Raw genomic sequence first — 13,002 nt, forward strand, 5'->3', positions numbered from 1 at the left:
ACTTCTGCCTTGCTCTTTTATCTTTCTGAAAGTTTCTGCCTTGAATATTAGTATACTGCCTTGAGTAGCATTTCCTTTTGCTACAACTTTATCTGTAATATTTCAATTTATATTGCTGATCTCCTGGTCTTATCAGAAAAGCTAACTAGAATGTATAACCTATTCCTTAAATTGAGTATTTTTCCTTCTAACACACATAGGGCTAACATCGTTTGTTATATATTTCTTCCTTTTGCCTGTATCTAATCCCTTCCCTAGCCATTTGTTTTCTTAATCTCCTAACTATATTTTATGTCATCTGCCATAATGAAGATTATCTGTAAGTTCTGGGAATATTAAAATGTCAACTCTTCAAAGGAACCTTTTCTACTATCAGTTTTCCATGTTTGATAACCTCACCTAGGTAGGTTGCCAGATTTAGCAAATAAAAATACAATCCAGGATGCCCAGTTAAATTTGAATTTTAGATAAACAATTTTTTGACTATTTTATGCAGTCCACTTCAGTTTAGCCTCTGAAACCATGTCAGGGCTTAAGTGACAAATCCAGGGCCAAAATGAACACTGCTGGGCAGGAGGATGGTGGTGACTTTGGCAGTCAGGCCACATGAATTTAATGTTAGGCTCTTCTCAGTTCTCCCTCTTGGCCTTAATATCATTTTGATACAAGATCAAAAAGGGAAAATTATTTTGGATTGTTTACCTAACACTGCCTACACCTAAGTTTGGCATTAGAAAGTAGAGCTCCTGTTCTTTGACCTTATGGAACTTGGCTACCGTTGCTTTCCTGACAGAGAAACATAATGATAAACACAGGGGAAAAAAATCTAAACATGGATATTGGAGCTTCACCTGCTTTAAGGTGAGTCCCCATTATTACCCTCTCAGTTCCTCCTCCAGTAGCAGCCATCCTTGTTGTGGGTTCCAAGGTCAACTCTAGCATCCTACACATTAAGGCTAAGACACCAGCGTTCGGCTAAGACACCAGCGTTCGTTCGGCTAAGACACCAGCGTTCGGCTAAGACACCAGCGTTCGTTCGGCTAAGACACCAGCGTTCGGCTAAGACACCAGCGTTCGGCTGAGACACCAGCGTTCGGCTAAGACACCAGCGTTCGGCTAAGACACCAGCGTTCGGCTGAGACACCAGCGTTCGGCTAAGACACCAGCGTTCGGCTGAGAGTCTAGGCTCAATTCTCGTCCCTTGGTTGAGCCAGCATGATCACATAGCCCAGCCATGATGTTGGCTGAGGGCCCTGTGCTCACGGACAGCTGCCACCACCTCCAGAACTCTGTGCATTTGTATAGGTCCCTTGAGTACTTTCTCAAGGACCACGTAAAAAGGGATGCCCACCTGGGAATTCAGCTGTCCTAAGCTGCAGTCACCACTCAAGTAAGATGCAGCATGATATGAGATGTCCAGACTCTGTCAGGCTATATCCATAAAAGGCCAAATAGAGGAAATGCAAAAACCAGCTTTTTGTTTGTTTTGAGATGGAATCTCACTCTGTCGCCAGGCTGGAGTGCAGTGGCATGATCTCGGCTCACTGCAACTCCCACTGCCCAGATTCAAGCGATTCTCCTGCCTCAGCCTCCTGAGTAGCTAGGACCACAGGCACGTGCCACCATGCCCGGCTAATTTTTTGTATTTTTAGTAGAGACGGGGTTTCACCATGTTAGCCAGGATAGTCCCTGTCTCCTGACCTCGTGATCCGCCCGCCTCGGCCTCCCAAAGTGCTGGGATTACAGGCATGAGCCACCGTGTCCAGCTGCAAAAACCAGCTTTATCGAAAGCCAAAATTTCAATCTCTAAGTTCATTGTGCTCTCTAAATCCCAGTCCTTTTCTACTCTTCAAGGTTCCCAAAATGTACTATTTAGTTATGAGGAGGTCCACCCAGTAAATAACACCCTAGGAGGTGAGACAATTGAGAAATCAAAACAATAAGGCGGCAGCAGTATGTGAGCTTCCAGTGGTCAGGCTCACCACGTGTTCACCCTTCCCCTAGAAGTATGTGGCATGTATCAGCTCACCCCAAGACTCTGTCTTGGGAACAGACACACTCCCATCTTTGCTTCACTCTGGTCTGGTTTCAAGTGACCTAGAGAATGATGTTTGAGAGATTAAATCAGTCAAGGAGAAAAACATGTACCAATATCTGTTGCTTACCATATAAACAAATAATCCTACCTCCACAAGGAGGAATAAATAGTGGAACAAGAAAATACAATTACGCCAGGTGTGGTGGCTCACACCTATAATCCCAGTACTATGGGAGGCTGAGGCAGGTGGATCTCTTGAGCCTGGGAGTTTGAGACCAACCCGAGCAACAAAGTGATCTCATTTCTACAAAAAATTTAAAAATTAGCCAGGTGTGGTGGTGTATGTCTGTAGTCCCAGCTACTCGTGAAACTGAGGATTGTCTGAGCCCAGAGAGACTGCCTTAAAGAAAAAAAAAAAAAAAGACAATTCTGAGGCTTACAATTGCTTTAGAAAATGGAGGTAAGAGATGTATTCTTCCTCTAATATCCATCAGACTAATTTATTGGTTTATTGTAAGGAATAATAAAATAATGATGGAAGGTACTGAAATATAGTAAACACTACATTTTGTTATTACTACTATGTTATTTTATCATCATCATTTTATTATTACTGACTGGGTGGAGAGATGTTAAGTCTGGGTAGAAGAGTAGAGAAGTGATCTGTAGTATTTAGTAAACTCATATTCAGTATCTAAGCTCTCTTCTCCACTGTAAGAGCCTGCAAAAGAATAACAAGTTTATGGCAGAATAGTAATATTCACCTTAGCAAGTAAAATATGGATTATAACGTTGGCTGTTCTTTCTCAGGAGCTATTTGTTGTGTTGCCAGGAACATCAGGGCCCCTAAAATGTCAATGGACAGAGGCTGTACTCTCTGACTAAGCTTTCCTATTGGAAGCCAAGGTCCTGCAGGAATGCACCTGAGGAGCAGTTTCACTATCCAATAGTTTGACTTAAGTCGGAGAAAGTGAAAATAGAAAACTCTGGAGCAGGACTGCAAACACAGGTTATCTTGGGAAAGAACCAGGGGTCAGGGCACATGGCAGCAAGAAATCAAGAACTGTTGGGAGGCTAACTGTGTTGTGTAGAATTTGGTTGTGCAAAACAAGACTTGTAAGGAAAGAAAAGTAGTTTGTACTGGGTAAATTCTTAGCTGCCTTGAGTTTGCACTCAGAACTAAGGAATTTCAACTGAGACCAGATCCCAAAAGAAAAGAAGGCTCCTAAACATCAAAGTGTAGAAGAGATCAAAATGACTAGAATCTAACCCTGAAAAAATTCTCATGGTCCATTTTCATCCCACTTTAGGTCCATTCCCATCCCACTTTAGAAAAATTCTCATGATCCATTTCCATCCCACTTTTCACACCTTCCATAAAGCAGTGTGTCATTAAAAAAACTAAGCATTTTCCCCAAATCTGTTGCTATCAAACTGCTTTAATAGAGCCCATTTCAGGACTTAAGGTAGGTATTTTCAAACTATCTATACCAAATGTAAGCAAAACCTGCAGCAAATAACTTATTGCTTAAATAAAATATTAAAGCTAATGTAACACATCATGGCTTGATAAAGATACTAACTGGCCATTTGACTTTAGTCTTGATTTTCCTAGGACTCGAATTCTGCCTTTATAAATGAAGTGACCAGAATCAGGGATCTCTGAAGTCCATGCCAGGATCTAAACTCTGAGTTTAACACGTACACATGACTTTCCCTGTTCTCCAGATGCTCCTTCACAAAGCTTCAAGGCTCTGAGAAACAGAGGGCCCTGGACAGGACCCCTGAGACATCATCCTTCTAGTTCTCATCACTGAAACCAGGACGGTAATAAGCACCATTTCCCTAGGTGTTCCCACAGACACCTCCAAGTTCCTCTCTATGACCTGCCTGTCTCAACTCATCACAATTCAACCTAACCTCTGAGCCCCTTGTTCCATGGCCTTATGATAGTGAACCTGAGTCTTTCTGTTGCATTCCACATCCTACTGAGAGATACATTCTGAAAAGGATACAGATGGGCACTTCATACACATGTGTGTGATGGAGTCAAACAGTTTGAAGCCAACGTTCTGAGGCTTGCAAATATCTAAGTCAGAACATGTTCCCAGAACTAGAACTATAGGGATAACGTAAACTAGATCATGAATAACCCAAGAATAACGAGAGATACATTTTCAGGACTTAATTCATTCTGTAGAGATACATCCCTGAAGTGCTATCCCAATTCTACCCATCCTAAATCATTGTTCATGTTCAGTCTGTATTTTCTTTCTCATTTGGAACTTCCCCCCCTCTAATATTTAACACACATTTATTCTCCTTTTGTGGAGAATTTTATTAGTCAAGTATTTTTCTACATCCTCACCTTTAAAATTTTATGATTCCTAGAATTGTTTTGTGATTGGTTCAATAAAAATTATCTGTTCTCAAGGGTACAAAAATTTAGCTCATTATCAGCAAATGATTTTTAGTGGCCAAATGCCATGTATGTTATTTGCAGACAAGGAAGGAGAAGGATATGTTCATAAGAAACATGCCATTAGAGTTTCTATAGCTGCCTATCCCCCAGGTTTCCTTTATTATGAAGTGAAACACCAACAAAAAGTGCACAAAACATGAAAGTATCATTTCACAAATTATTATGAAGCCAACACACAGTGTGACAAGCAACTTTTAAAAATAGCTTCCAATGATCCCTAACTCCATGTGTTCACCCCCTTGAGTAATCCTCTCGAGTGTGAGCTAGACCTACTGACTTCCTTCTAATGAATAGAATGTCACAGAAGTGATGTGATGTCATTCTGGAATTAAATTACAAGAACTGTGACTTCTGTCTTGTATTATTCTCTCTCTCTAGCTCTTGTTGCATGCTTTCTCTGGTAGACAGGGCCACCTGGGGGTGGTATCTGGCCAACAGCCACTAAGGAAATAAATCTTCAATAATTACTAAACAAACCTGGAAGTGGATCCTGTCCCAGTTGAACCTTGAGATAGCTGCAACCCCCGGCAACACCTTGATTTCAGCCTCGTAAGAAACCCCAGGCAAACACCTCGTTTGCAACCTGTGAAAGACTCTGAAGCAGGAGACTCAATCTGCGCCTGGGTTTCTGACTCACCAAAACTATAAGATGAAAAATTTGTGTCATTTTAAGCCATTAAGTTTTGGAATAACTTGTTATACAGCAATAGACAATTAATGCACCAACTAACCAGAAGCAAGTCAAGAAATAGGACCAGGCAGCACCCCAAGAGCCCCATCTTTATCCCTTAAACCTCCATATCCCTTCCAGAGACAATCACTATCTCCACTTACGAAATAATCACTTTTGTTTTCTTGATACCTACTTATGCATGCATTCCCAGATAATTTTATTTGGTTAGGTTTTGGAATGTTCTTTGAATATTACTGTTATCACTTCTAACTTTTGTTTCTTTTGGTCAACATTATGTTTTCCAGATAAATTCAAGTTGTTGTATGTACCTCAGATTTATTCATTTTCATTGCTCTATAATTTTCTTTTGCATGAATATAATACAACCTTTTACCCATTCTACCGTTGGACATTTGGATTGTTTTTAGCTAAGGGCTATTACAACGATGATGTTATCAAGATTGATGTGCATGTGTAAGTATCCTAATGCACATGTTCACACATCTAGTCATTTGTGGAATGGCCAGGTTATAGAATGTGCTTATCTTCTGGTATTATAAAATGCCATAGGTGTTCTGTTTTCCATAGAAGTAGTAGCAATATCATAGTGAATATAGAGGGTGCAGGAGAGGAAAAGGAGAACGGGAGGAGCTAGTTATATTTTCTGGTAATGAAACTCAGTTTGGTTAAAAAAACAACTTTTTTGTTTTGTTTCATGGACTGGCATTTTTTAAAAAACTGCCTACTGTTACTAGGCCTCCAAATTATAGCTGTATCTCCTATAACTGGACTGCCTCCATCAGTTGAGAGGTTCAAATCTATTGACGTTTACTGGATTTATTTATTACAGTCTGTTGCAATTTAAACACTTCAGGCCCAAGGCACAAAAGTATATAATCTCTAATTTTTGTAATCCTACCTAAATGTTATACAAGCATCTTGTTTTAGGATTTGTCTAAAATCAAGGAAGATTGATGTCTCTGGCTTTGTTCACATTTCAATTTCCTTAATTGTGATGAAATACAAAGTTTAGGACACTATGAAAGATACCTACCAAAGATTTTGAGATATCCTTTTATTCTTTATCAAACATGCCCAAAATAGCACTTTCCTTTCTGCTCATTGCCTACAGTTAAGTGTAGTCTAAGCAATCCAGGACTCTGAATCAATGCTGCAAGAAATGTCAATGTGCGGGAAATGTGGTCTGCTGGTTCAGGGTTGCCCTTACGCTGTTTTATAACCTTTTCCATAGCAGAAACTATATCTACTCACAGCCTCTTCCAGTGTTGGTTTAATCCCATCAGACCTCTTGCAGGTGAATCCCAGCAAAGTTCAGACCTTCATTTATAATTAGGATAAATATGGTACAGGCTAAATCACTTTGACAAAAAGACCCAAAAGTGTAGTGGTTTGTTCATATAAAAATAAGGAGTCTAAGTTGACAGGGTAGCTCCCCCCAGATGGCCATCCAGGGATATGGGTTTCTTCTTTCTTATTGCCCCACCATGCCATAGAGTGTGTCTATTTCTGCATGCTTCAAAATGAATCAAAGTCATATCCATGCTCGAGCTCTCAGAGAAAGAAAAGATAAAGAGTCAAAGGCAGAAACTTCCTTTTAACCAAGTGAAATTGAAGTTGTAAAGTATGTAATTGTAAGAGCTCTACAGGTTACCTGAAGGAGTACACTACCAAATATTTAAGAAATTATAATCAATCTTTAATGTCTTCCAGAAAAAAAGGACAGGAGTAACACTTTCCAACACATTTCTGCACTAACCTGAAACCAAAAGTAACCAAATAAAGACATCCAAATCAGAAACCGAGAAGTAGAATTTTCTGTTTGCAGATGACATGATCTCATACATCAAAAACCCTAAAAACTCCAAAAAAAAAAAAAAAAAAACTTAAAAATGAATTCGGCAAAATCAACATACCAAAATCAGTGATATTTCTATATACTAACAAAGTATCTGATAAGGAAATCAAGAAAATCTCATTTATAATACTGTCAAAAATTTTTTAAATACTTAGGAATAAATTTTACCAAGGGGGTAAAGACATACCCACTGAAAATTCTAAAATGCTGATAAAAAAAGTAAAGCAGACACAAATAAGTGGAAAGACATGCTATGTTCATAAATTGGAAGAATTATTGCTAAAATGTTCACACAACCAAAGCAATTTACAAATTCAATGCAATTCCTATTAAAATTCCAATGACATTTTTCACCTAAATAAAAAAAATCCAGAAGTCCATACAGAACCACAAAATTTTCCTGAATAGCCAAAGAAATCTTGAGCAAGAACAAAGCTAGAGGCATTATATTTTTCCAGTTTCAAAATATATTATGAAGTTACAGTAATCAAAAGAGTATGGCTCTGGCATCAAAACAGATACATGAACCAAATGGAACAGAATAGAAAGCCCAGAAATAAATCTATTCACCTACGGTCATCTGATCTTCCACAAGGGTGTCAAAAATACACACTGGGGAAAGAATAGTCTTTTCAAGGAACAGCATTAGGAAAACTGGATATCCACAAGCAGAAGAATAAAATTGGACTTTTATTAAACACCATACAAAAACATTAATTCAAAATGGCTTAGAGAATTAAATTTAAGAGCTGAAACCATAAAGCTTCTGGAAAGAGAGAAAGCTGGCCAGGCCCAGTGGCTCACGCCTGTAATCCCAGCACTGTGGGAGGCTGAGGTGGATAGATCAAGAGGTCAAGAGTTCGACACCAACCTGGCCAAAATGGTGAAACCCCGTCTCTCCTAAAAACACAAAAATTAGCAGGGCATAGTGGTGCACGCCTGTAGTCCCAGCTTCTCGGGAGGCTGAGGCAGAAGAATCGCTTGAACCTGGGAGGTGAAGGTTGCAGTGAGCCAAGATCACGCCACTGCACTCCAGCCTGGGTGATAGAGCAAGACTGACCAAAAAAAAAAAATTGATATTATTCTGCCTTCACAATGATTTCTTGGATATGATGCCAAAGAAACAGGCAACAAAAGCAAAAACAGATTAGTGGGATCATGTCAAACTAAAAAGTTTCTACAGAGCAAAGAAAAAAATAGACAAAATAAACATGTAACCTATAAAATGGGAGAAAAGATTTGCAAACCATGTATCTGATAAAGGGTTAATATCCAAAATACATAAGGAATGCCTACAACTCAATAGCAAAAAAAAAAAAAACTGATTAAGAAAAGGGCAAAGTACCAAATAGACATTTTACCAAAGACGACACAAAAATGGCCAAGAGGTAGATGAGCAGGTACTCAACATTGCCATTCCTCAGAGAAATCTAAACAAAACCACAGTGAGGCAGAACCTCACTGAGTGATATGATAGGATGGCTTTTTTTAAAAAAAAAAAAAAAAAAAAAAAGGTAACAAATGTTGGTAATTATGTGAAGAAAGGGAAAACTTGCACACTGTTGGTGAGAATGAAAATTGATATAGCCACTAAAGGAAACTGTATGAAAATTTCTTAAAACATTCAAAATAGAACTACCAAATGACCTAGCAATCCTATTTCTGGGTATAAATCCAAAAAAAATGAGATCAGGATTTCAGGAAGATATCCGCACTCCCATGTTCATTGTACTGTTATCAAAATAGCTTAGACCTGGAAGCATGAATATAAATGTTCATCAATGGATGAATAAAGAAAGTGTGGGACGTACATACAATGCAATACTACTCTGCCTTAAAACAAAATCCTACCATTTGTGACCTATACAACATAGATGAACTTGAGGGTCATTATGTTAAGTAAAATAAGGCAAGCACAGAAGGCCAAGTACTACAAGAGAATGGGTCAGTGGTTGTCAGAGATTAAGGGTCAGGAGGGGGTTTCAGAACAAAGGGGTATAATGAGGGAGATTTTTCGAATAATGAACAGATCTTTATCTTGATTGTGAGCTTGGTTACATGATTATGTATCTGTCAAAACTCACAACTCTAAAAAGATTGAATTTTTGTATATGTAAATTTAAAAATAAAAAACAAACAATATTTTTAAACTACTGGCATGGCCACACGGACATGCACCAGCTGAGTAAGACATTGCCCATAATAAAATATTTTAAATGATCAAACTAAGACTTTTATTTATTTGGTAAAGCACTTAGCTTTTTTGTTTTGTTTTGTTTTTGAGACAGAGTTTCACTCTTGTTGCCCAGGCTGGAGTGCAATGGCGTGATCTCAGCTCACCGCAACCTCTGCCTTCCAGGTTTAAGCGATTCTCCTGCCTCAGTCTCCTGAGTAGTTGGCATTATAGGCATGCACTACCATGCCCAGCTAATTTTGTATTTTAAGTAGAAATGGGATTTCTCCATGTTGACCAGGACGGTCTCGAACTCCCGACCTCAGGTGATCCACCCGCCTTGGCCTCCCGAAGTGCTGGAATTACAGGCTTGAGAGGACTTAGCTTCTTAACTGGCTTGTTCTCTTTGAGGCCTTGACAATTTTAGGAGAAATTTTAGAAATGAATTGAGCTCCTCACCAGAGAAATACAAAGCACTACCTCCACACAAACCTCCTGTGTGATAACCCCTTAACATCAAAGGTGTTGATGGAAATCCTGAGTTAAATTTTTAGGAAGACTCTCAGAGCCTGCATTGACTATCAAAGTAACATCTCTCATCCCTAGACATTCAAAGACGCATGGCTTTTCTCTTTGCAGAGAGCAAATATGGGGTAGGAGATTAGGGGGATGCTGGGGAAAATGGAACCTCATCTATCTTTTAATCTTAATTTCCTGCCTTTCCCACTTACCCTTTGGAGACCAGAACCTCTGGACAAGTTTACACTCTCAGTAGGCTGACCTTATGACTTTCAATGTGAAGGTGAATTTTGCAAACGTAGAAGGTTAAATCTGAAATAGCATTGTGGGTAATGCAGTGGTTTATATAGAGTCTTAAAGTTCCTTAATAATGAAGGCTGCATCTAGGAAAATCTGTCACATAATATGCAAGGTTTATCTTGCCCCTTCCCCACCTCACCCCTCTGGCATTTTTTTTTTTTTTTTTTTTTTTTTTTTTGCAATGCACAGAACCTTTCTCCTCCTCCAAGCCCTCCCTGACAGTCCTCCACTTCGGAAACCAATTCTCGTACATATCAGTGTTCGTTTAAATCAATGTATTACCTACCCCAAAGGCACACTTGTTTTAAAACAATTACAAATGTCAGATATATGATGCCTGTGAAGCATCTAAGCTGGTGAGAGAAGTTTAAGAAACTGGGAAATGCTCGCATGGGTGTGGGCATTATAAACAACTCCACACGGATATTTTTACTTAAAAATGAGGACAGCCCCAGTAAGTACTCCTATGCAACTAGCAGAAAGTTTCAAACATCAGAGAATTCCCCAGCTATGCAATGGCTGTTTGGGAAGCAATTTGCCAGACGTCTATGAGAGTTAACACACTCTAGGTCCCTATGCAATCAGGCCCCTAGTTAACAGCCTCACGGCCATTAAAAATTCACAATTAGTTGTCTAGTGCAATATCCGTTATCCAGAAATGGTCCCTATGTGACATTAGAAAGGAGAACAATAAGCACCCTGGCACATGGTGATAAGTATTCAAAAATCTTATCTTCAGTTTTAAGACTTCCAAGTAGATGAAATGGTTCCCCATCATCAAGTTGCCATTGATTTTTTTTTTTTTTTTTTTACTGCAATTACTGGTCAGAATTTTTTTCATTAGAAACAAATCAGAAATCACTGAGCAAATAAGTAAACACTAAGAATGCCATGGTTCTTTAGAACTTTAAAAAAAAGCAAATTAGGCTTCTGGAACATCTCTGAGCCTGCTCTGCACCCTCTCCTTCCAAGAAGCAAAATAAATAAAAGCAAAATATTCACTGTCTGGAAAAGAGATTACTAGTGAGACATATGACAAGGATCAGTGTTGGAAGGGACTGCATATTTTAATTATGTATACAAATGGCTTGGTAGTGAGAGCAAGATTTGCAGATTACATTAAACAGTGAGGGAGGTATGGCACAGTAAATAATAAGGTGCCCAAATGCTAAGCAGCAGCTGAGGATTTACATTGTGTACTATGTGAGCTCAGAAGATGGAAAATGCAGATAAGTGTAAACAAATGTCAAATAATATGCCCAGTGGCCAAGAAATATAGAAAGTGAATTCGAGATCAGGGGAACCACGCTGCAGCATAATGATCAGGAGAGGAAGGAAACACAGGCTTGTCACACCCAAGACGAGCTTCTAGGAAACCCAGAAATATTTCTGAGAAGATTAGGATGGAAGAGAAAACCCACAGCAACTTGTACACAAACACCCACTTGATACCTTCCAAGCACAAAGGCACTGGCTTCTTCGTGTAATTCATCTGTGATCTGTGGATATCCTGTTAGCTGGTATTAAACGAATAGTGAGGTGTAGAGGCTGGCTTTAGTTAGTGCTAGCTCTGCCACTGGCCAGCTGGTCAACCCTCATCAAGTTTCCTTATATCCCTGAGCCTCAGTGATGTTCCTTATACCTATTTAAAGACCTCTTAGCCAACTTTTATGACAAATCATCACAGGTTAGCTTTGTCAGGGCTGAAACCCCTCTTTGTTGAGGTGGTCCAAGCATCTGCCAGGGCCTGGGCATTTTGAGGACTTGGCACACATTTCAACTTAGCAACCTTTTCTACATGAATGCTTGAATCCTTTGGGACACATGAACTTTCATAATTTAGTTCGTTCTTTGTTGAAATTCAGTTTAAGAGTCTTTTCATTTTCAAATAAAAATCTAGAAGTAAAGGAAAAACCTGAAGAATTCAAGAGGAAAAAAATTGATCTTAACTGCCTGGATTTTTTTTTTTTTTTTTTTTCCAAAGTATCTCAGAGTTCAGAATCATTTAAAAGCCACTTATTTGAAATTCCTGCTTGGAGGGCAAAGTGCACTGGTGTTACAGTTTCCAAGTATTTTCACATTTATTATTTTAATCTTCACAACAATCCTTTAAGAATGATGATGAACATATAGCCCATTTTATACAAGAGAAAAAAATCACCGAGACTCAGAAAAATTAAGTGACTTACATGAGGTCAAATGGTCATGTTCTTTAATTACACAAATATTTCAGATAATACTGATAAAAATGAGGAGTCTCTAACACAGCTTAAATAGATTTTATTCCTTATATGACACAAATTAATTCCTTAGAGTAGTTGCTATGGACCAATGAACCAGTCATTTACCCTCCATGTGGATCCTGGCTTCCTCACATTTAATAGTTGGATGACTTTTGGCAAGTTACTTAAGTTTTCTAATGTTTAGTTGCCAGTTCTGTAAAATAGCAATAATAATTTCTACTTCATAGCATTATTGTAAATATAAAATGAAATCACACATTTAAAGCAATCAGCAAGTACTAAGTACTCAAACTCAGCTATTAAGAACAAGATCTTATAAGATGGGCTACAAAAAGCCTGAATTATACATTTTAACACTTGTAAAATGGGCTCAAAAGCAGTATTTGAGGAATTGTAAAAAGGCAATGTTGACAGAACAAAGCAGGATATATAACTCAACATTCAACATTAATTTGTTTATAAAAAATAAAAATATTTGATAAAATGATTGCAAAGACACTTCAAAGTATTTACAGCATTCACTTTTTTGTGATGAAATTATTAATATATTGATGAATACTGACACTATTTCACTGGTCTTGCCAGAAACAAGCCTTTTGGTGAATCATTTTGTTTACTTAACCAATGAAAATTCTGTACAACAGGGAATGAGCTAATCTAGCCTGAGCACTGCTAAAGGACGTGTGCTTAATTAGTGA

General features: G+C 38.4%; 1 pseudogene; it reads left to right on the forward strand.

The window, feature by feature from the left end:
- The first annotated feature begins 832 nt into the window (after positions 1-832).
- Positions 833-13,002, forward strand: part of LOC129038988 (interferon-stimulated 20 kDa exonuclease-like 2) — a 30,876-nt pseudogene continuing 18,706 nt past the window's right edge.

Source organism: Pongo pygmaeus, chromosome 5 (genome assembly GCF_028885625.2).
Source record: "Pongo pygmaeus isolate AG05252 chromosome 5, NHGRI_mPonPyg2-v2.0_pri, whole genome shotgun sequence".
Classification (NCBI taxonomy): domain Eukaryota; kingdom Metazoa; phylum Chordata; class Mammalia; order Primates; family Hominidae; genus Pongo; species Pongo pygmaeus.